At 39.2% G+C, this 24,359-nt stretch overlaps 1 long non-coding RNA gene across 1 annotated transcript in view; it reads left to right on the top strand.

Moving 5' to 3' along the window:
• The first annotated feature begins 8,663 nt into the window (after positions 1–8,663).
• Positions 8,664–24,359, top strand: part of LOC135983944 (uncharacterized) — a 172,154-nt gene continuing 156,458 nt past the window's right edge. Inside the window, exon 1 of the long non-coding RNA XR_010601809.1 lies at positions 8,664–8,951. This is a non-coding gene — a long non-coding RNA (uncharacterized LOC135983944). The remainder of the gene's footprint in view (positions 8,952–24,359) is intronic.

The raw sequence follows: 24,359 nt of genomic DNA, 5'->3' as shown, positions 1-24,359 counted from the left end.
CAGGAGGGAGAGACTGATTGTATAAGAAGGTGGGAGGGGAAAACTGGGACTGTCTGGGCAAGGAGAGTGGGAATGGGAGGGGAAAAGACTGGGAGTTGGGAGGAGATTGGGACATGTTCCCAGACACTGGCAAGTTCAGAGGGGAGATGAGGATGGCTGGACAAGGAGACTGAGCCTGAGATGGGACTGGAACAAGGAGCCGGGGGTGGGGAAGAGACAGAACAAGGAAAGGTTAGAGGGGATAGGACAGAAGGAATAATACTTGGAAGAAGCAGGCAGAAGAGTCTGTGTCCATTAGAGAACACTCCCCTCCAGAAACTAATATGGAATCTAACATTCCCGAGTCTCACTATTCCTTTGCTAACTGTGAAACCCACAGGGAAAGTGTGTCATTGCCCTCCAGTGCTGGTCAACTCAGAGGATGACAACATACTATTGCTATCATTTAGTCTGTTAGATCAAGTGGCAGATGTCTGTGCAGTAGATCTAAAAGTTCCAGTCCCTTGATGACCCATGTGGTCATCAATAGGATATGGTGAAATTTCTGTTTTTTTCAATTTGCTTTTTAAAAACCTAGGAAACTACACACAAAAATATATATTTAAACAATTATTAAGATTGCAAAGTCAAGTACTCAAAAGTTAGGAAATGCCAGAATGAAGGCTGCCTGTGCAACCTTAATTCATCCTCTTTTTATGCATTATGATTCATAATTTATTAATTGTCTTTAATTATATGATCACATACTACTTTTTGTTCGACATGGCCCCTTCACCATTCAGTACACAGGCTGGACTTGCTTTCAGCATGAATCAAACTTGTTTGAGGAAGAAACTGTTGTCCGTAGGAACTCTGCCTCATTTGTTGCAGAAGTTGGAAGGTGTGTGTAGTGAATGAGGCAGGAGACTGCAGCAAGAAAAGGAAAGTCTCATGGTTAAGACATTTCAATGCTGCGCTGGGGAACTGGATTCTATCCCTGCCTCTGTCACAGAGTTCCTGTGTGATGCTAAGCAAGTTACTTAAACCAAACTTTTTACAGGTGGTCATTAATTGGATCTGATTCACAGAAGTGCTCAGTGCTCACAACTGCAACTGAAGTCAATATGAGCTGTTCTTGAATATATAAAGTGCTATATAATACTAAGTGCTTTGAAAAATTTGGTTCTGGATATCTCAAATTGGCTACCCAAAATTAGTGGATACTTCTGACATTAATCTCGCCATCCAATATCTCCCTATCTGCAAAGCAAGGGACTACAACTCCCATCAGCCCTCCTGCCCATTGCACTTCTTCCCCGACCAGAGAAAGGTCATGAACCAGGAAGTAGCTGGGTTCTTTGACAGTGGGAGGGGAACCACATGGCAGCAGGGAGCTAGAGAGAAGCCAGAGGAACTGTTGGCAGAGCTGCATGTGGAACAGACTGTGACTACCTGACAGCACAGGTGCGTGCAGGTCTGTGTGGGACTAATGGGGGAGCAGAAGCAGCTGGGAAGGGAACCAGTGCAAAAGGTCCTCAATGAGATACTCTGAGCCTGGCTTGGAAACCTGCAAATGCTTATTTCCTTGAATAAAGACTGAACTGGAGAAGCATCTAAAGTCATAGGCCTGAAGAGCCCTGACTCCCAGTTGGACTCCCACAGGTACTCAACTGGTTTGAACTGTAACTGGTTAAGTCTTCTCATCTAGGGTATTTGCAACCTTCCCCTTTCTAGCAACTCTAAAACCCTCTACCTTAGCCATGTGTTTGAGTAGTTATTAGAACCCACCAGGGTTAGCTCCTACGAGGCCTGGCTGCTGAAACACCTACAGTGCTTTCCTCCAAGTCCTAGTACACTGGGTATGCTACTGGCAGCTGAGAGGTTTGGAGTACAGAGTAAACCCCAAAACTATAATAGCTCATCATGACCTCACAGGACTGTTAAGAAGATAAACTAATTATCTTGGTGTAGCATTCAGATACTAAAGTGATAAGTGTCATGGAAAAGCCCATGAGGAAATTAATAATTCTGTCTTAAGAGCATGGTTTGTCTAATATACACTGTAGTAAATAAGGCATAGGGCACATACTGAATAAAATATAGTTGCTTATTTATTATACACCATCCATCCTGAGCACTGAATAAGAAAGGGATTCTGTGGAAAAAATAGTATGTGATCATGTTATTAAAGACTGTATCATAATGCATTCATTCAAAGCAGAGAATTAAGGTTGCAGGAGCAACTTAAATTCTGGTGTTTGGAATGATTGACTTTGCAACCTTAATGTTTTTTCAAGATAGTTTTTGTGTGTGTGATTTTTATGACTCTTGTATGTTTTCCCCACTTGTTGTAGCTCTTACTTGTTGCATGATTTCTATCATTTTTGGACAGGGCATGTATCTACCTTTAAGTTTAGAAAGCTGGTGGCACATTTTTAGGCACTACAGAAATATATATGATTTTGTATCACAGATAGAATATAACTTGAGAAGAGCAAAATTACTCTTTTCATGCACTAAGTCTTGGTACTAATGAACAAGGGAAGAGAAACAAAGAAAACTTGACATTAAGGCTGGATAGTTGCTAATTAAAATGTTTCCAAAGTTTTATATGAGGCTCTCTGTGTAGAGCAAGAAAAATTGTAGTCAATATATATGTTTTTCCATATCAGTGTCTACAAATGGACACAAATCGGACATCAGGAATGGTAACATACAAAAGCCAGTAGGTGAACACTTCAATCTCCCTGGTCATTCTATAACAGATTTAAAAGTCACTATTCTTAAACAAAAAAACTTCAGAGACAGACTTCAAAGAGAAACAGCAGAACTAAAATTCATTTGCAAATTTAACACCATTAATCTGGGTTTGAATAGGGACTGGGAGTGGCTGGCTCATTACAGAAGTAGCTTTTTCCTCTCCTGGAATTGACACCTCCTTATCTATTATTGGGAGTGGACTACATCCACCCTGATTGAATTGGCCCTATCAACACTGGTTCTCCACTTGCGAGGTAACTCCCTTCTCTTCATAACAATGCCTGCATCTGTAACTTTCACTCCATGCATCTGAAGAAGTGGGTTTAAGCTTATGCCCAAATAAATCTGTTAAGGTGCCACTGGACTCCTTGTTGTTTTTCTAGATCAGTGTAATGTAAGTTGGTTACGTTTGTGTATGAAGTCAGTGTAGGGAATGACAAGTTCTGAGTTGTATGAGAAAAAATGTAATTGAAAAGAACTTTATTGAACTTTGAAGGAGCATTTTAAAACAGGCATTGTTTGACATCTAAATCCTGGGGCTGTTGCAATTGGGGTTCTTGTTTAGGCTTTTGAGCACAGAATATCAGGCCTTTGGCTAGAAGAGATAACCTGCCTTGGCACTGCCTCGGGCTATGCACTAAGCCTTTGAAAAAATTGTAACCCAAACAATGACAATCAACAAAGAGCAACAAATGGAAAAGAAGTGGGGAAGAATAATGACATTTGGTGCTGAACCATATGTGCGTGGTTTGAAAGACATGACTGAATTGTTTTTGGTGCTCTATTATTCTGACATTTAGAATGAGGCAAATTTCCATTTCCATTAATGTGCTGCCAAATAGAAGGGGAACTGTCTCAAATTTGAGACTAAAGAAAGCTGTTCCTCAAACTTGTACTAAGCATAATCAATGTGCTCACTAAGCAGCAAAATATTATAGAACTGGTTATTATTCATTATGCCTTTTGAATAATATGATATTATGTGATATAACATAAGCTTTTTGGGTCCGGGCCATGTCTTTGCATATATTTATACACCAATTAGTACAGTGGGGCTCTGATTGGTCCTTCGGGCACTCCTGTGATATAAATATGTATGTTTAATAATAACGAATAAAGTGAAGAATATAACACAATATGAAAGAAAGTATTGCAAAAATGTTTCGAAAGCTCAATAACAACAAAATGAGGCTATATTTGATTTATTTATCTATGTTATTTCATTCAAATGGAAGCAGAGGACCTTAGCCTCTCATCTCTGCATTTCTGGTAACAACTTCCAATTTGATTCAGTTTGGTATACAGTAGTGAATGAAATTCATTGTCATCTAATGCTTGTTCAGTGATGTATGTGAAATAGTTTGTTGGAGTTAGACTTATCAGACCAATGTCTACATCACAAAAAGACCACACTTTTGGCACCTTTTTTGAGATTCTCAGAAAAGAAATCAAGAACCTCTAAAATCTGAAATATATGCATGCGGCAGTGTGAAGAAGTTTACCCTGTTGCTCCTTTGTCTACCTGTCCTGTGGATAATAACGAGGGATTCAGCTTCCACTTCAGTTAACGCAACACCTTTCACAAGCACTACATTCAGTTTGTTTGTTTTTAAGATGTATCCTTTGCAGGAAACTAAGGTAAGCAAGTCTACCTTTTCAAAGGCTAGGTCTATACTACCCACCTGAATCGGCGGGTAGAAATCGACCTTTCGGGATCGATTTATCGCGTCCCATCGGGACGCGACAATCGATCCCCGAATCGGCACTCTTACTCCACCAGCGGAGGTGGTAGTAAGCGCCGCCGACAGAAAGCCGCAGAAGTCGATTTTGCCGCCGTCCTCACAACGGGGTAAGTCGGCTGCGATACGTCGAATTCAGCTATGCTATTCACGTAGCTGAATTTGCGTATCTTAAATCGACTCCCCCCTGTAGTGTAGATGTACCCAAAGCATGCTTTTCTGTTTGCATTTGTTAAGGCTCAAGGTTTGCTGATCACTCATCCATCCACAGAAAATTAGCCGGGTCTGGGTGGTGGATGTTCAAGTGAAGAAAGCTGAAAAGCCCTTGGTTTTTCAAAGTATTACTAAGTACATGGATGAACAGTTTTACAAAACGAGAAGACTGAAGGTAACAAGCCACAAACTCAGAATTCAGGACCCGTCTTGACTGAGATATTCCTGACTCATTCATTCCCTTTACCTTCTGTTTCTCCGCCTTCCTGTTGAATGATCCTCCATGCTGTAGTGTGCTGAAATCCAGATGTTCTATTTTCAGTGTGCTTAAGAACATCCTGAATCAATGGGACTCTCCTGACCTTTAGAGCAGCGATACATCTACCTATGTGATGGATGGGTCCGATGACAGGGGCAACATAAAATCAGTGGCAACATTCAGTGCTCAAAAAAGAAGAGATGCAGGGATGATTTTTCATAACACTTCTCTGTTTGGGTTTTCTTTAACTCATTTACATGTTTCAGTATGACTCACTGGATCTCCAATCCTGTGGATATGGCAGGTCTGATATAACTCCCAATAAAGCCAATGGGAGTGCTTCCACTGACTTTAATGGGAGCTGGTTCAGGCCCTGTGTCAGTACATCCTTGCATAAACTGTATATGAAGTTTTGTCTTTTTGCTACATTTGGCAGCATTACCCTAGAAAGCCCTTAGGTGGTGAATGCAAGTTTTTACTTCCTTTGTGTGGAGTGGACTGGGGTGAAACATCTTTCATTTCACTCAGGACAATAGAAAATCATCCACCCCAATCTCAGCACCAAGCTCTCTACCTTGCTATTTCCCTCAAGCGTGCTGAATCATAATTCCTGTCTGATACCAAGGTCCGCCCTCTTTGTAGATTCTTGGAACACTTTCCTGACATGTCACAAATGCATTTCTTTTCATGATTCACAAACTCCCTTTTAAACATACAGTGCCCTGATCATATCATATGTGGTTGGGTTTTTTTCTTCTTCTAATTGGGAATAACTTCATCATTCCTTGCCCATGACATTTTGCAATAATTTTTTTTCCATTCTGCTAGAGTGGTAAAGATTAAGGAAAGATACAAGAGCTAATAAAACTTTACCAATTTGTTTAAACATTTGAAAGTAAATTTATTACTAGGTGTTAGGTTGGCAGACATGAAACCTGAAGACCTTAATTTATCCCCAGAGCAGGTAGTATAGATACTGAACGGGCAGTATGATATTGAAGAGCTAGTTTTCCCCCAAACACCCCTCCAACATATCTCAATCCTATGCTGAAGGATTCAACTCATAATGAGAGGTTAGCTCAGTCTCTATGCCTAATCATTTTTTTTTATTTGTATTTTTTCACATTTAAAGCATAAAGACACAGATTTAGCCTTAAGAGGTTACGAAATTTTCTTATATAAAAATGTTTAAAGGTATATAAAAATGATTGTAACACTTGGGCTACATTTAAATAATCTCTCTTATGCTTCAGAAGAAATAAAAAATTAAATTGTTATGAGGAAAATAAACAAACATTGGAGGACAGGAAGAAAGAATATTTCCTCCCTCTGTTTTCTTTTTATCAGACATATCCTGGCCTCTCTGCTAAGACTGCTGACAAAGGTACTAGTTAATGTCCCTTTTGCCTGGGAGTTAATAATGTGAATGACTCTCCAATGGGAAATAGACTGAGACCACAAATTTATTTGACATGAGCTACAAAGAAACTATCCGGTAGTAACAGCTTTTAATAATTACTGTCCTGGTCTGGTGGATTTTACGTTTCACTGTGGGGCGCCTCCCCCCTCCCCCCCCCCCCCCCCCCCGGATAGTTCTCTGATCACATAGACGCTGTGTACATTACATTCTTCAATGGGCCTCAGATGAAGTTTCGTCTTACTGTGAATTTTGTCACCAGTATCCAGGAGAACTTCCACGTTAGGAGTTTACTCCCTTTCTTTCTGTGGAGTGGGTGCAACATCTTAAGTTTGAACCAACAGCCTTCACATAAAAAGCTTTGAATCCCAGGTCACTGAGAGTATAACTAGGCCTTGAGGGTCTATCTACAGTGCAATAAAACACCTATAGCTGGCCTGAACTCCTACACTGCAATTTTATCAGCCCAAGCCCCAGCCACAGGTGCTTTATTCATGCAGTGTAGAAATACCCATAGTGAACATGAGAGGCTAACGCAGTTTAAGAATAAGGGCTTGTCTATACACAGTCTTGGAGCAAAATAATTAAGTATAATTCACATCTTTATTATTTTAGTGCAAGTCTATGCATGATTTCGTATTTTAGGCTAAACATGCCCTATTGCAATATTCCTTAAATCAGTAAAAAACTAACTTAAGCCAAACTGAAATTGGACACTTTTAAATCCCTTACACACCTAACTCATGGACTTTCTACTGGAGTTGGGCACCTAACTCCTGTAAGCACTTCTGAAAATCTCACCTGTAAAACGTTTTGGGATCCTTCAGAAGCAGAGATTATGGCAACTCCAGATATAAATCCTCTCTCTCTCTGGAAAGCATTTTCAGTCAGCTAACACAGGTCATTGTCTTCTAAGGCAGTTGTTTCTTCTTTTTCAATGTTTCCTTTATCATAACTATGCATAGTAATTAAACAGTCTTCCTGTATCTGCTTAGCAACTATCATTGTATTATTTCAGAAATAATTTATAAACACACTGTATTATTCTTGTGGTCCTGTATTGTCAAGGAAATTTTATTCCAAAATCAGATACATATAATCAGAAGTCCCACATTTGGAAGGACTAACTTGTGTATGAGTTATTGAATTATTGTAGGAGACATATCTTTTAAAGATTTTTTTTTTTCACTAGATCCTTAGTAGAAAGAGATTAAAATAATTATGTTCCCTTTCTCTAAGTCCAGTACTGTGCTCTCTACTTGAGTTACTTACAGACTGTGTGCTAACTTCGCCCTAGTTTGGAAGAATTCATAGCACTGAATATTCATATGGCATATATGATACAGACACTGAACCCAATTTAGTAAATGAATACTTGTAATTTCCCCAAAGCCCCTCTGAGAGATTATTATGCAGATTTATGAAGGAATATTGCTGAAGCAATTCTTGGCTGTGTTTTCAGTCACTAAGGACTTTAAAGTATGTAAACCTAAAATAATTTCAGACTTATTTACTGCTGCTGCTTTCATCTTTTGAACTTTCTTGACATCAGTTCTCTCACCATTTTGTATTCAACATTCCCTCCGTTGTCCTTGCCCTTGAGTAAAGAGCCAGTGTCACAACATCTACAAGTGTTGCCAAGTTACTCCCAACAATATCCTTGCTGCTATAGTGTCAGCAATCTGTTCCAGTCCTATTGCTACAAAATTGCAATACAGACACAAGGATGCAAGGACACAGGCATGCATGCAGTACATTGTCACACAGAGATATATAGACCAAGAGACAAGCAAACTCTGAGCTGGTTTGTCATGATGAATATTACCTTATTACTTGCTTTGTGAGTATATATAATCAGTGTAAAGAATGGGATATTTCAGCGCTAGGCTGAAGGGGTCTGACCCTGAATCATTTTTGACTTTGCTTTGGAGTTCAGTTAATTTGCTGTAAATTCATTTCTGCACTGGTGATTCTGCAATACAGTGTCATTTTAAAAGGATAATAGACCCACCCATTTTTTGCAGTGACCTCCAGAACCCAGCATATTGCCACTTCAATTTTGCTTCTTTGTCAGAGTAAACGTATTGCTGCTTTTCAATATTTTAATATCTAATAGCCTATTGATCTCTTTGTGAGTTCTGACATTGCTACCAAAAATTAAAAAAGCAGCTAACAAATATCCCATAGTTATAACCAATCTCATATCGCAGCCCTGCAGACACAATTTATTAAGGAAATGAGTCACCATCAGCCTATCTAAATTGTTGAAGGCACAGGGCCAAATGCTGACGTCCTTACTCACATTTTACTCAATCATTCCTCAGCAATGGGAGTTTTGCTGGAAAGAGAGACTGAGTTAAAGAATTCAGGATTTAGCCCAGAGACTTTGCCAGGCTACTGTAAGAGTTAAATCTAATATACTGTAAATATCATGCTTCTTCTCAGTTAGGTTTCTTGGTATAAAATACAGTACCATATGTTATAAGGAAGTGAATCTTAAAGGCCAACTTCTGCTCTTGGATTCAGCTCTCAGTGACTTCAATGGTGTCCCACTGCAGTGGAGGCTGGTGATATCTGCAAATGGGTAAGCAAACATGACAATGCCTCTATGGGGGATCTGGGAGAAAGAGCCAACAGATGATTCCTGAAGTATTTGATGTAAATTGCTGCAATTGGTTCTTTTTTTTTTTTTTAAACCCATGTTTTGCATCTTGAATATGCACATGTACATATTGAACATCTGGTACAAGTTTGTATATAATAGGACAGGATAGGCCTATGGGCAAAAAAGTTAGGCTCCACTGGAGGGCCATATTTAGTTTCTTCCAAAGAAAGAAGAAGAAGAGAGACAGAAAGAAGAAAAGAAGTGAAGATGGGCAAAGATGAGAAGAAGCTGCAGGAAGGAAACAGTAACTAGAAACAAAGAATGGAATGCAACCTGTTTCCTTCATATTATGCTAAACAACAAAATAACTTGGAAAAATAGGACAGACACATACCATTTCGTCTAGTGTTTTTCTGCAAACGGTATTTTGTTTTATAACTTAAGAGTGTTTTCCATCCCTTTTTCCTCTACTTTTTCTTTTCATTCCTACTCTCATTATTCCTGTATTCTTTTATTCTACCTTGTTCCTGCTTCCACACTCTTCTTGTTACTCTGTATTGTTATTGTGTTCCTTCTATCTCTTGTTCTTGTCTCCTTTTCCCTCTGATAACCCATCTAGACATTTCTTCTCTTCCAACTCGTGTTTATCTCTTAATGAGAATATTCAGAAGTTTGGGGCTGCATAAAAGAGTGCACAGTGCAGAGAATACTACGAACTGAACTGTCTCTGGTGGGGGGGAATGTTTTCTGGCAGGCTGGTTCATTGAAGGTGGGAGGGAAGACATTAGCTTTTAAATTGTCAATTAGCGCTATGTTAAAAGGATGAGGGTGTACATTATATACAAACCACCCTCAACTGCACCATAGAAAGAGCTTTAGATATTAAGTACAGAAAAGTGATTTTAAAAAAATCACTCCTTCACTATGTGCAATCACTAGACTATTACAGGTTCAAGTAAAACATGAGAAGTTTGTTTGTACTGTACAAGCCATCTATAGTTTCAGTTTCGTATGTCACAATAATGAAAGTCAAGTTGTATTCCTTATGGGATGAATCACAACTGTAATTGACTAGACCAATAAATTATACATAGCATGGGGAAATTTTTCTCATTGCCAGGAATTTTCCCATCACTTGGTGTGTTCTGCTTTAACTGGACTGATAAGCATAGTGTGATCTGGAGGAAGCTTTTATGAAGTGCTGCTGGGAGTTTAGTATGTTTTAGAAAGAATGGTATCAAGATTTTATTAAATGATAAATGTAGGAGGTGTGTTGAACATACACAAGGCTAGTAAATGGCAAAGTGATTCCACAAAGATCTCTGAAGACTCACTTAGCAACCCTGCCACATCTGCTTGGTCTTTTTCCCCCCCTAGTCTGCATGCTTTGCGTCATGTTTCATCAGTTTGGGTACTCTGACTCAGAGCTGGGCCTTCTTGATGGTTGTTATATGTAATTTAGTAAGAAGGAGTTTGGTTTTTATTAATGAAAGCAGAGTTAGTATTGAAAACTCAGTTGCCAGGACTCCACTCGGTGGTTCCAGCAACCGAACAGTGTTTTGTAAAGTTCAGTGAATGTGAAACTTCTTAAGAAAAGAAGGCATTATGGGTAAAGCTCAAGGAGACCCAGAAAGTTACCCTATATTCAAGTCTCACCCTCTTCATAGCAACTACAACACAAAAGGTTTAGGGGAGACATTTTCAAAAACACCTAAGGGATTAGGAGCAAAAATCCCATTGCCCTATATTCATAATGCTGCATTTTCACAAGCAGACATGGAAAATTATTACAGGCTTTATTTATTATACTGCTGCTCTGCTATACCGATTATAGCTCCAGCTATGATCTGTACCACCGCCCAAAATTCTACAATTGAGAAACATTTCCAGCTTGGCTTTGATATTTTTCCAAACTCACAAATCCTTATCTAGCATACATCAGCGTAATCAATGGAGCTACAGCAATTTACAGCAGATATTTTTCCAAGGTTCCCTATGTATACAATATAGGTGTGAAAATTCCCAACACAATAAGCTTACAATAGGTCCGAATGAAAGCTCTGTCCTAGTATTCTTCCCAAGTCATTATAGTAACAGAAATTTAACTTGTAGTACTGAGGAATCATAGAAATTAGAGATGGAAAAGGCTTATTATGTCATCTGAAATACACCTCCCATATCCCTGGTTTCCATTTGGTACTCTCCTTAAGGGACCCCTGATTTTGCAATTCACTCACCCTCCCAAAACAGACCAAATCTCTGGCAGGGCAAACTACAAAAACCCCATCTTTCTCTCAGCATGTAAAGCATCTATGTACTGTATGGTTTGATCATAAACACACTTCACTAAGTGTTCTATAGTCAATATTGGAAAAGAATGCTGCATTGATTAGTTGTAACTGGGGTCATAAGTCACATGATTTTGCTCCTGATCACTAATTTGAGAAGAGTATCATAATCGTGAAAGAGCTTGAGGAAGCCATTGGGGCTATGAATCTTTCACGGCAGTTTGTGAGGAAGTAGCACATAGGCAGCATATGGGAATTTTTTAAATTGTAAACTACTTCCTTTCTCTGTGTTATGCAGCCCTGGCCTGAAGTATCATTCTTATAAAAAAAAAAAGTGCTACTACAGATTTATTGGCTTTGTGCATAATTTATATGTAATTTTCTTTTGTTAAAATTACAAAAATAATTGCATTTGAGTGTGGTCCTAGTAGCAAAAAGTGTAGTCAGATCCTTGTCTTGCTTGAGTTTAATAGCCACTGAAAGAGTGCTCTAGCCCAGCGTTTTAGAAACCCTATCCCCTTGATTGTGCAAAGCAGTGTCCCATATAAATTATACACTTCCTGTGGAAAAACACATACAAGCTTAAAACTTGCTCTCCAGGAAGATTTGTGAGAGTAAAAATCAGCCATGCAAATGTTCATGAAAAGTAGTGTGAGTGCAACTGCAGTAAATTTATTTTAAAATTTCAACAACTGCTCAAGGAGAATTTTTGTACAATGTTAATTCAATTCTAATGTGAAAGTTTTCATGTTGCTCATCTCTTGTTTTTGAACAACCATCTGATGCTTTGTTTGTTGGAAGTACAAGCCAAATCATTTAATTTAAGCAAAAGCACCCATTTCCTTCTTTTTCTACCTTAACGAGGTCTGCCATTTTTTACCTTGGGAGATTAATACCCCTTCTGCAGGTGTATCCCGTCTCATACATAGGGGCTCAGTAAATCCCAAAGCACATGACTTATGCCTCCATCACTTGATCTCCAAGTTCAAATTTCTCCTCTCATTGTTTGCCCTTGGTATGAGAAGGAGCTTTGAGAAGGTGACCTGAATGACTCCCATCTTAAGTTATCTACGTAGGCCCCAGAAGTGATTCATGATCATATAAAATCTTATTTCCTTGAGATCATTATATCCCTAAGGCTTAGGCAATTGCTCACTCTGACTAGAGACTCCCATCAACCATCTGGTGTCTGCCAACTGTAGTGTCTAGTCAGGTTATATTGAATGTGAAGAGAAATTCATGCAGTGGCACCAGGCTAGGATCCTTCCCACAGGCCAAGCAGAATATTAACTGGCTGCTGCCCTAAAAGATTGAGAAAAATATTTCCAGTGACCAGAGTGGAAGGAAACCCCATTTCTAGAGGAAAGCCACATTTTAAACTTGAATAATAAAGGTATTTGCAAACACAGTCTTGCAAGAGAATGACACTAAATTACATTATAGATGTCATCATAGATTACATCTTCCTATCTATAATTTCTATCATTTTTATTAGTTTTTTTTAATTGCAATTTATCCTTCTATAAATAATTGCAATGCTTTTTTTTGTTTGTTTTTTGGAGGGGGAGTCCAAATGCCTCTTCAACCTGTTCTTGTCTTACAAAAAAATCTGAAAAGCTCATTACATATATTTTCCCCAAATGTCATTGTGACAGATATTGGATGCAATTCCAGGCAATATCTGTGGAGATCATCTTGTATTAAGTTTATGTATCATTGTGGGCCAGGGATTAGATGCAACTCCAGGAGGGACCATAATCACATCTCCTCCAGGAACCAAAAACCGTGAGAGAAGAGTGATTAAGGTGAATCACTCAAGTTGTAAACACCTCCAAAGAGGTACCACCCCCCTGGAGAGTCTTGCATATATTGGTTCAAACTGGGTTTTCCAGAAACCAACAGACAAAGAAAGGACTTTTGAAATTAAAAAGGCCGAGTTTAAGCTGACTAAGGGCCTTCTTTTCAATCCAGCAAACGGACAGGACCTACTGTCCAAAGGGGGCCCAAACTCCTGTAGAAGGATTGGAAAGGCTTTGGCCTACTAGGGCCCTGTAAGACTGACTGGTGACCTCTAATAAGCTTTTAGCATGTGTATAGGAACTCTTATGGTTTTTTGTTTGGTTGGTTGGTTGGTTTTTTTTACATGTTTTCTCTCATGCCTTTACCTTAAGAATAAATGTGTGGTAACTTGTAACGGCTGGCAATCTGCTGTTCATAGCCCTATGAGAGAAAACGAACAGCAGGTGCTGGCCTTTGGGCAAACTGGCTTGCTGGGGATATCGCAGGGAATTGGAGGGGACTGTGCAGCCTGAAAAAAAACCATCAGGAGGGAGGAGGATGTGGATGATGGCTGGGAGCCTAAAACTTTAAGTAGGTGCCCTTGAGGGACCATGGAGGTGGGGAATAGCTCCACTTACCTGAAACTGTGATAGTAATCTTTTGAAACCAGATTGGGTCAGTCTTTTTCTTGCATGAAGTGTATGATTTTTAGACCACATAACACTTTGAGATTGTGTCCCACTAAGACTCCCCATAATTGAAAATACACATCCGGGCATGTTAGCTAGACACACTTTTTGTTACCTCTTTGTCCCCCACTCCAAAAGTACAAATCAGTCATATGCATAACATTCACCCGGTCTGAGGTACTGGTGGAAGGTCCTCCACGCTACTTCAGCCATGCAGTGTGACTAGTTAGGGCACCACAGACAGTTCAGCCTTTAGGGGAGTCCCCACACCTCTTGCATGCTGCAGAGGGGTATTTGACTTGCATAGGATGACATCATGGGCAGTACTGGTTGTAGGCCTGGGGCAGGCCAGAAGACTTCATGGGATCTCTAATTGTGCTGACTGAGTGATCCTAACAACCTGCATAAGTAGCAAATAGGGGCTGCATCCACCATTTTATAAGCCACCGTAACAGCAACGGAAGAGCTGCATTGATTAGAATATTGTTGGGAATACAGCTGCCCTAGCCCTCAGTGAAGGGAGGAATTTACATAAGAACAGCCATACTGGGTCAGACCAAAAGTCCTTCTAGCTCAGTATCCTGTCTTCCTCCCCCAGCGGCTGCATTTCACCCACGTAAAGCCTCAGAACAGGGGCTGTGTGCATGGGAAGAGAATTTCATCCACATAAATTACATAAAAGCTCAGAAGTAAGTACACAATTGCTTGTAAGCTATATATATAGTTCCTTATATATGGGCCTAGTTCTTCTCTCATTTACCCCAGGGTAAATCAGGAGCAACTCTGTTGAAGTCAAGGGAGCTACTGAGAGCAGAATATAATGGACACCTCTTCAAAATTAGGGTGGAAATAATAGAAGAATGTGCTTTCTCACAATTTCTCATGCTTCCTGCTTCAGGAATTTCAGAGATGGTCCAGAATTAAAAATAAGGGAGAAAAAAAGGTTAGTTTGAAACTTGAGAAAACATGATCTTTTTTAGATGAGTTCTTATTTTATCCAGTCCAGTTCACATTTCTCTTTTAAGAACCCACCCACCCATGATGTCCAGCTAAAAAAACTTGACTATGATTTTGAAACCTGAGGACAGAAAATGATAAAATCAAACTGCTAATTTCTGGATGTGGGTGTGGAAATTCCCCAGGGCACCATATTGAGATCTGTCAGTCCTTTTCATTTGCTGGAATTTGACCTGAGCCAAAGGCTGTTCATGTGACATGGGGTTCAAGAGCCCAGGTTTGTTCAAAAGGAAAAAGCAAAAAACCAAAACAATAACAACAATTTGTCAGGGGGCAGCTCAGACTATATTTACTATATACCATTTGCAGAGAGCCCTGAGATACATTATGTTCTACATTCTCTTGTCTATTCTACAAAGAGCTTTTCTGATGTGTAAACCATCATTTATCTTGTCTTTGATTCCTTTCATGTGACCTTTTTCAGAGTTTGGTAGTATAACACTCTTGCTATGCCAGGCTCAAGACCATTTGAGGACAGGCCTCATAAACCCTGACTTTCACATTAATCGATCACCTTATTATAAGAGTAAATCAAAGCAGTTACTCTCAGGTTTCCTGAGAGTTGAAGGTCAAATGGGGGGAAAAACAAACCTTATCCTGGCAAGAACATTGTGAACAATTCTCTCAGTCCTTCCCCTTTGTCCTTTGCCTTAAAGACATGACAAAATTATATGCTGCATATACCATTTAGAGAACGAAGAGAGCAAATATACAGTGATATACGGAGTGTGCTTATCGGCGTCTCCAATGCCTCTTAATCTCCTAATTGTGAGTAGTTTTGGAAAAGCCCTTCATTTATGTCTTGGGAAACAGAAAGTGAGGAGAAAAAGTTATCCCTTTGTACAAGAGAAAAAAGGATCAGAACTATTTCCACCTTAGGTCAGCATAGCCTGTGAGTCAGAAGATGGGAATACCAAGTGGTACAGGAAAAGTGCTTTAGTAGCCTTGATTTTTATTGTTGTTTCATTTCAGATCCATAGAAATACATTTTAAAAAGTGCAGAAGTGCCTCCACTGTCACGTGCAGGCAATCTACAGAGGCATGGAGGCTCCAATAATTTTTGAACATAGGAAAGGGGGACTGTAGGTTAAAGATTTTTTTTTTTAGAAACAAGACAACCTGCAGCGTCAGTCTTGCCCTAGACTCTTCCATGCTTCTGAATAACCAAGTGGCCTCAGCTGTGAAAAATGCCCCTTTCCTCCTCCAACTGGCTCGGAGACTTCACCTTATCCATTCATTTGTGTCCTCAGAGCTTAATTACTGTAACACACTAGGAATGATACTGCCAACCTTAAAAAAGCTCCAGTTGGTTGAACAACACAGACCACTAAGAGCACCCCACTCTTTTCACTGGGTCCCCCCCAAAATTATCCAGATGACTCAAAGATTGTGAGAGTGGTAAATAATGAGAGGACAGGTCATCGCTTCCGAGAGATCTGGATCAGTTGGTAAGCTGGGCTCAGGCAAACAAAGTGTGTGTAATATGGTCAAATGCAAATGTATACATCTATGAACAAAGAATCATAGACCATCCAGGATGAGGGGGCTCTATCCTGGGAAATAGTCTCTAAAGGACTTCAGAGTCATGATGGATAATCAGCTGAACATGAGCTCCCAATGTGACACTGTGGCCAAAGGGTTAATGTGATCCTTGGATGTGTGAATGAGGGAATATTTAATAGGAGTAGAGAAGTTATATTAGCTATTATTTGGCACTGGCACTGCCGCTACTGGAATACTGTGTCCAGTTCTGGTGTCCACAATTCAAGAAGGAAGTTGATAAATTGGAGAGGATTCAGAGCCAGGAGAAGGATTAGAAAACATGCCTTATAGTGAAAGAGTCAAGGAACTCAATGTATTTTGCTTAACAAGGTTATGGGGTGACTTGATCACCATCTTTAAGTACCTACATGGGGATCAGAAAATTGATAATAGTCAGTTTTTCAGTTTAGCAAAGGTATAGCAAGATCCAGTGGTTGGAAGTTGAAGCTAGGTGAATTCAGACTAGAAATAAGGTACACATTTTTAAATGAGGGTAATTAATCATTGGAACAACTTTTGAAAGGTTGTGGTGGAAATTTCAAGATTGAATGCTTTTTAAAAAAGAGATACTCTTGTTCAATTGGGGGTTAATTTTAAGGAAGTCCAGTGTTATCCTGGAGGTCAGACTAGATGAGCACATTGGTCCTTTCTGGCTTTATAAGACTTTATACGACTCCCAGGTTAAATTCAAGGTTTTGGTCCTCATCTTCAAAGTCCTCCATGGAACTGGCCCAAGGTAAATGAGACCTCCTCACCCTGCATGACCATGCAACACAGAAGCTGTATTCCATATGAACAGGCATATACTTTGTGCAAACTATTTAGGGCTGTAGTTCTCACTTCTGCATTCCCCAGCCCCCCACTCCACTCCACTCCACTTTTCCCCCTCTGTCATGCACAAGCTTTGATGGACACAGATAACTGTAGACCCACTTGCACACTCCTTTATTGTTGCTCCGTGGGTGGAAAAACAAGTTACATCTGTTTTACAGACAAAAATGCCAAATTTAGTGGCATAAAATCTTTGAAAATTTAGCTGTTAATCCATAGTAGCATCTCCACATAAATGAGGATTTAAGCCTTTTAGGTTATAGGTGCCTGGCAATGTTTATATGACATGTCTTTGGCGAGGGTATGGAAAGAAGGTGGTGGCTAGCCTACTGTAATAAACTTACGTTGGTAGAGAGGAGAAGTGGTGTTGTGGTTAATGCCCAGGGCCAGGATTTAAGGGATTTACATTCAGTTCCTAGCGCCATTAGAGTTCTTGTAAAAAGCAACAGAGGGTCCTGTGGCACCTTTGAGACTAACAGAAGTACTGGGAGCATAAGCTTTCGTGGGTAAGAACCTCACTTCTTCAGATGCAAGTGACTTGCATCTGAAGAAGTGAGGTTCTTACCCACGAAAGCTTATGCTCCCAGTACTTCTGTTAGTCTCAAAGGTGCCACAGGACCCTCTGTTGCTTTTTACAGATTCAGACTAACACGGCTACCCCTCTGATATTAGAGTTCTTGTGTGACCTTGGGCAAGTCACATGTTTCATCTGTGCCTCAGTTCCCCGTTGTAAAATGGTGAATAATCATAATACTGCCTTTCGCTAACCTTCATTTGTCTTCTCTTTCGACTGTAAACTCTTCAGGGAATTGTAATTTCATTGAATCTTGGTTCAAATTCTGTGATTTTTAAGCTAAAGGCTTTCCATGAATTGTATTTTTGGTTGGTTGGTTTATTTTGATCAAGTCTACCTTGGATTTTTGAGACTTTTGTAAATATACAAACACACCCAATGACATAGAGGGTGTGGGACACAAATGAGGTTCCTGGTCAGAGGCACTTGCCAGTTTAACTTGTTTCTTTTTAAGTCACAGCTTAAAAAAAAAAAAAAAAAAAAAAAGAGAGAGCGAGAGAGAGAAATTTGCTGATGCTGTAAATAACACAAGCACAAACAATGATTTATTATTATTGTTGTTCTATTTACAGTGCTCTAAGTCTGTTAGGCTCTTTCCAGAACACATACAAAGACATTATCCCTGCCCTGAAGAGCTTGCAATCTAATCTAATTCCATTCTAAGGCACCCATCTCTACCCATTCATCGTATAGGGGCCCTCAGCTCCTAACCTAGGCTTAGTGAATCTCAGTGATTTTCTACACACCTAAAAGTTAGGTGTGGCAATGCTCTGCAGCAGACTGCCTATGTTCTTTGTGAATCTAGCCCCATGTGACAAGTGAAGGTAACAAACTGTAGGGAGCAGATGCGGTGAGGAAGGATACAGGTTACAACTAAAGTGACACTATTGCTCAGTTTAGGGATGTGCAAATCTTGACAACTCAATTAAAAGTATAATGGGTTTTTTGTAGCTGTTGTGTTGAGTGAGCTTTGTTTTTGTTTTGTTTAGAATAATAGTAATTATTATTGACTCACTACTTGTGCACAGCATGGAAAGAGTGACTCTTAGGGAAAGATTTCTTTGTAAAATGGGTAGTGATTGGACAAATCAGTATTCGAAGGGCATTCCATGAATAGGAGACAGTGTAGAAAAAGGAATGGAGGTAGCTGTGGCAGAATCAGTGGGACATTGAAGCAGGCATTATAGCAGAAAAGAGGGAGAGAGGGTGATATGGTATCAGTCTAAGTTGGATAAGTTGGCAATGGAGAGTTATGTAGGGCCTTGAATGAAAGGACAAGTTCAAAAGGATGCTATAAACTTGAAATATAATCCATTTCAAATTATGAATTAAATTACCATGTGCCCTAGTTTTACACTCTCAGTTCCTATTTTTTAAATGTGTGTTTTGCTCTTGTGTTGCTGTGTGAAAGGCCACCACAAGCAGCAGGGAAAACTGATTAACAGACTACGTGGAAGAAAGAGTGAGGAATAAAGTGCTATCAAGTGCACAAAGTAAAAAAAACTGAAAAAAATTGAGGAAAAATATTTTTCTCTCATCTGTTTCAAATATAGTAATGTTAGCAATAGTAGGTGAGCAAAATCAGATAGAAATATTATTTTAAAGTTGATGATAACCCTTTAAATGGCTGTGTTGGAAAAGGGAAGCCAATGGAGGGATTCAAAGATGGGGAAATATGGTCAATTAGAGCGCCCCATTTATGAGGTAAGTTATGGGGAAATACTCCCTAAAAAGTAATCTACTTTGAACAGTCATTATTGAAAGGTAAGTACTCATCAAACCATGAACAAGAAAGGGAGCGGGGTCACTTCAACAAATCAGAACTTCTTAGTTCTGGTTGTTTCTAGTGACAAACCATGAATACAGAGATAGGCCCAAACCCAAGCTCACATTTAGTGGTAAGTTGAAATCCAAACATGGATCTAAATCCAAATTTCACAGCTGACAATTTTTCTGTAATAGGCAAACACATCATGGATCCAAATACCCCCAAACTTTTGGTAGGCAGTCTACAGCTGAATCCAAATGTTGTGGTTGAGGCCCATCTCTATCCAAAAGGATTGTTGGCTTTGTTTGAATAAGCATCCAAAAGTTCAGATATCTTTCTGAACTTTATCTGAACAATCTATATCTCTAGGATCTATACGCTTGAACTTGCTTGAAAGATTTTTGTGCTTCCTAATTATGAGCAGGCCAAACATATCAAGAAACCAGCTTCTCTGATGGTATTTTAGCTTTTCTGCTTCTAATCCCTGCCAGAACTAGGAAGTAGAGAAGTGAAGCAAAAGAGAAGAATTATGGGAGGATTTATCCAAATTGTCTGAAGTCTCAGCAAAGGATTCTGTTTAGTTTTGGTTTGAATATGGGGACAAAGATTTGGGCTGCATCTCATTTAATTGCAACCAATTCATGTGCTATACTGACAAACTTTCATAGCTAGGGTGTTTCCTCTGCATTATCCTGAATGTGTCTGGGGGGGGGGGGGAGGAGGGACTTTAAAAATAAAGGCATGTCTTTTATCAATTTTCCTTGGAAACAAATTCCAACTGACTAATGTTTTGTTTCTAAGTACATTTAGCTTCTTGCATGTGCCCCACTTCAGATGCCATTTCAACAATATTAAATTATTACATCCTATTCTACATCAGACCTCGTCACACCAATTTTTAAAAAATGAAAAACAACTATTTTGTATAGAGTTATTTCCTAGAGCAAGAGAATACCTGAAGGCAAAATCTATGTATAGAACTGAAACAAGTCAAATGTAATTAAAATTCACAATGCATAGTTAATGAAAAAACTACATATTCTAAATGCAATAATATATGCAAAATATTATCCTACAGTCAGAGTACTCTGAATGTTGAATGGTCCTATTTGAACTCCTCCTAGATTACTGGAAGCTGAAGGATGAACCATATAGTAAATCTTTCAAAAGATAATGTCCTCTGGATTTACAATTATGTCTTGAGTTTGGCCTTTGATCTATATGTTTGAGAATATTTGTGCTCCCTATAGGTAATATTCAGGCAAGCATACTCTTTATAGGCTTCTTTTGTAGATTTGCTAGAATTTGATTCATTTACAATGATAAAACTCTATTAGCAAAAACTCATTAATTTCCAAAATATAGTGTGTTTATATTGATGGTCAGATTTAAAACATTAGGTACCTTAGTTAGGTGCAACAAACCTGAACTGGGACATTCATATTGGCCTATACCCATGTGTGGTAGCACCATTAGTAAAAATCATTAGCAGAATAATTCTTTTCAAGATATACTGTATTCAAAATCAGTTTTTTGAATAATCCATTCTACTGTTTAAAAAATGAGCTCTTTTCCCCAAATGCCATTGTTTAATGAAAAAAATATAACAACTAGCTTGGCAAATGTTGTATGTGAAATTTCAACAGAAACTATAAATTATATTAAATGGCCAATAAAAATGTTCAATCAAGAACTCATTTTAAGATACGTTGTTAATGAACTGTATGTAATGATGCTTAATCAAAACCTGACACCTTCCATGGGAGAAAAATTCCACAGGACCTCAGGAGCACTATTGTTCTGAACAAAAGATAACAATAGAACATCATAATTAATAGCCTGAAGTCATGTGGCATTCTCCAGGGAATCCCAATTTCTAAACGAGCTCCATTGTTTTTCAAAAAGCAGAAATTATGCTGCATGATATTGCTAATGCCTTGAACTTGATCAAACATCAAGACATTTGTCTGGCAGATTTTGTTTGCTCTGGAGTTTTGATAGTTTTCCCAGGCAAAGTAATTTTTTAAAAAGTGAAACTTTTCCAATAAAGGCACAGTCTACAAGGGAGACTACTGCCTTCTAGCATTTTGCACTTTTGTGATTCTGAAATTACATAAAACAGTTTAGCAATAAAATTCTAACAGGATATCTTCACTATTATAGAAACATCAGTAAGAATTTATACCAAAATGCACAATAATTTACTTTATACAGTCCACATTTGAATTATTATTTGACATGCCATATTTATGAAGTCCCCTATTAAAATCATGTCCTGCTCATCATATTTCCAAATTTCAGAATTTTCCTAGCAAAGATATAGAAAATACTATTTTTTATAGAAAATCCAAAGAAAAAATGATCCAAACTGGGCAAGCAGAGTAAAATTCTTAAATTCCTAATTACTGTCAGCAACTGCTATTGTAGAATAGTGAGTACTTTTACTATACATTCCATGTGCATTTTTTCTCTTTTAACTCCTCCTTTATCTGTGCAACCTGCAAACATACATGTATGTGGACTGTAATTTTAAAGCATTCATTACCTGCTATTAGAACCCAAAAGTATGTTGCACCCATTATAAGACACATCAACAACAAAATATGAAATTTTTTAGCCCATTGTGATAAACCCAGACCAGTTGGGAACAGCAGAGTAGCAAAAGGGAGATATACTGGCCACTGGATAAGTAGTTTTCTGTTCCCTAAGTGACCAGAGCAGGGGCTTCTCCAGGCTAATAGACCACCTGACTCCAATTAAGCTGCTAAGAGTCAGGTGAGGCAATTAAGCACCTGACTCTAATTAAGGCCCCTCTGATGCTATAAAAGGGCTCACTCCAGTCAAGCCCGGGGGAGCTAGTACTGTTGGAGAACTGAGAAGTACAAGCGTTATCAGACATCAGGAGGAAGGTCCGGTGGTGAGGACAAAGAAGGTGTTGGGAGGAGGCCATGGGGAAGTAGCCCAGGGAGTTGTAGGTGTCGTGCAACTGTACCAGGAGGCACTCTAAACAGCTGCAGTCCACAGGGCCCTGGGCTGGAACCCGGAGTAGGGGGCGGGCCCGGGTTCCCCCATACCTCTCAACCCCTAATCAAACACAGGAGGAATTGACCTGGACTATAGCTTCTACCAGAGGGGAAGGTCTCTGGACTGTTTCCTGACCCACAGGGTGAATCTGTGAAGCGAGCAAATCCGCCAATAAACGCAGGACCCACCAAGGTAGAGGAGGAACTTTGTCACACCATTGAAAGTTAGTTTGACTTAGATTCCTAAGTGGCTAATTCATTTTTGAAAATGGGACCTTAGGCTCCTAAGTCACATAAGCACTTTGGAAAATATTACCCAATTTCTTTCAAACAAAGCAAATAAAATGATAGGAAGTGAAGGAAAAAGGCCTTTCTGAAACATACATTTCTCTGATAATTTTTAAATATGCCAAAATTATGAAAAACCCATGCATAAACTGACTGATATTAAAGACAAAGGGATACAAATTTTCCTGTTAGTATGAGCATTGTTTTTTAAAGTGTTTTCCACTGTTCTTCAGGCAGCTCCACTGAAATGGACAGAATAAGCTGATCGGGGAATCTGTTGGACTATGTTAGTACAGTACAATTTTCTTTTTCTGTGTCTGAGAATCTTATAGCATAGAGGTGGCCTCAGTACCAGTTTGTATTATTAAGGGAAGGTAAATACAATATTGTGCAGGCCTTATTAATCTACTAATATGTCAGCTATGTGCAATACACAGTATATTAGTATGTCATTAATAATAATAGTATTATTTTTGTTGTTTGGAGCCTTTGCTAGGAAACTTTGGCCCTGTTTCTGAGCGTCACTCAAAGAGCACTGCATGCATCTGACTCAGGCTATGTCTACACTATGTAGCTTTTAGCGACAGCCGCTAAAAGGCTCACAGTGTAGCCGCTGTTTGTCAGCAGGAAAGAACTCTCCTGCCGACAAAAAAACTTCCACCCCCAATGAGTGGCGTTAGCGTTGTCAGAAGGCGAGCACTTCTGCCGACAAAGCGCTGCTCACACTGGCACTTGTCATTGATAAAACTTTTGTCTTTCCTGTTTTTTTTTTAACACCTGTGAAAGACACGACTTTTGTCATTCAGTTGCCAGTATGACAAAGCCTCAGAAAAAAGCAGTGCAAAGAAGCCATTTCCCTTTCCCCAACCAAATCATTGGGCTGGTTCTGCAATTGGCCAGTTAGAAAAGTGGCAAGAGTGATATACTAGTGACCAAACAGCTCCCTGGGTCCATTTCAATAACTTGGGATAGATGAGGCTCACGTCACACCCCCTTCTTCTCAGACACCCTCCCCCCCCCAACACTGGAACTGGGAAGAGAGTATCATGGGAGCCATTACAGCAGCTCTATGTTAAAAAAGATTCCCCTCCACCATAGGAGTCCCTTACCAGCTGGAAATGCTGCATTTAACTCTTCTTTATTTTACAAGATTTATGAAAAACAGGTTAACAAGGCCAAGAATCTGCCCATTTGTCATCCTTTGTGTTTCTTGTATTAAAGTTAAATTATTTTATTTATAGGATTTTCTTTGGCACTCAACAGCACCTCACTAATGAATTTATCCCCTGGGAGGTAGGCAAGTGTGTGCACAACTTCACACAAAGTGTACGACCAAACAGGAAAGAGAATCCAGATCTCTCGCATCTCAGTGCTGTGCTTTAACCACAAGGCCATCCTTCCTCTCTCTTCCTATGTAAATTCATTAGCCCCTTCCCTCAATTTGACACACTTGCAGAATTGATTTGATCCCATTATTATCAACTGTTCTTTACAGAACTAATATAATTAGTCAGCTTGGTTTTCAGTTAAATCATTTCCCCCACCTAATGATTTTTAAAGGATTTTCTATGATTTTGTTTCTCCACAA

This window comes from Chrysemys picta, chromosome 5, assembly GCF_011386835.1.
Source record: "Chrysemys picta bellii isolate R12L10 chromosome 5, ASM1138683v2, whole genome shotgun sequence".
Classification (NCBI taxonomy): domain Eukaryota; kingdom Metazoa; phylum Chordata; order Testudines; family Emydidae; genus Chrysemys; species Chrysemys picta.
The sequence above is the reverse complement of the archived record's forward strand: the minus strand, read 5'-3'. Positions and strand labels throughout refer to the sequence as shown.